Source organism: Saprolegnia diclina, assembly GCF_000281045.1.
Source record: "Saprolegnia diclina VS20 unplaced genomic scaffold supercont1.85, whole genome shotgun sequence".
NCBI classification, from domain to species: domain Eukaryota; phylum Oomycota; class Saprolegniomycetes; order Saprolegniales; family Saprolegniaceae; genus Saprolegnia; species Saprolegnia diclina.
The window spans coordinates 88,038-88,608 of record NW_008246152.1 but is presented as its reverse complement, the minus strand read 5'-3'; positions in this window follow the sequence as shown (position 1 = coordinate 88,608).

The following is a 571-nucleotide window of genomic DNA, read 5'->3' as shown; positions in this document are numbered from 1 at the left end:
TCGATGTGGAAGGAGAGCTTGGAAGGAGAAGCTCGGACGCTTGAATCTAGCAGGTGACGTCACCGCTGACGGCTCCGGAAAAGGGCACAATCATCGGATATGGAAGGTACTTTGCTGATCATGGGATGAACAGAGTCCGAGTCGGCGCAAGCATCGAGTACCTGCGGGTTGCACCTAACCATGACCTATACCTTGGATTCGGGCAGTTATGGCGACAGCCGAGGTTGCTTCGTGGCAGCGATGAAACGTGAGGGCGAGGTAGACCAAACCCTTGAAACGACATGTTGAATGACATTATCTACCTAGCTTGCTGATGTTCGATAAATACTATATACTAGACTACTATGTACCACTACAGTACAACTACGCTACAACTATGCTGTCGTGATGATCGACGGCAGCTCTAAAGCGGAGATCCACCAAAACCTAGTGCTCCCAGACTGGCAAAGACATCAGCTAAGCCAGGGCGGTGTTCTATCGGCAAGCGCGGGACGCGGGGCGGTGGCTTGGGCTTCTTCTTGGGTCCAAGTGGCCAGAGCCCGACCTCGCGCAGTCGACTCAGTTTTCGTTC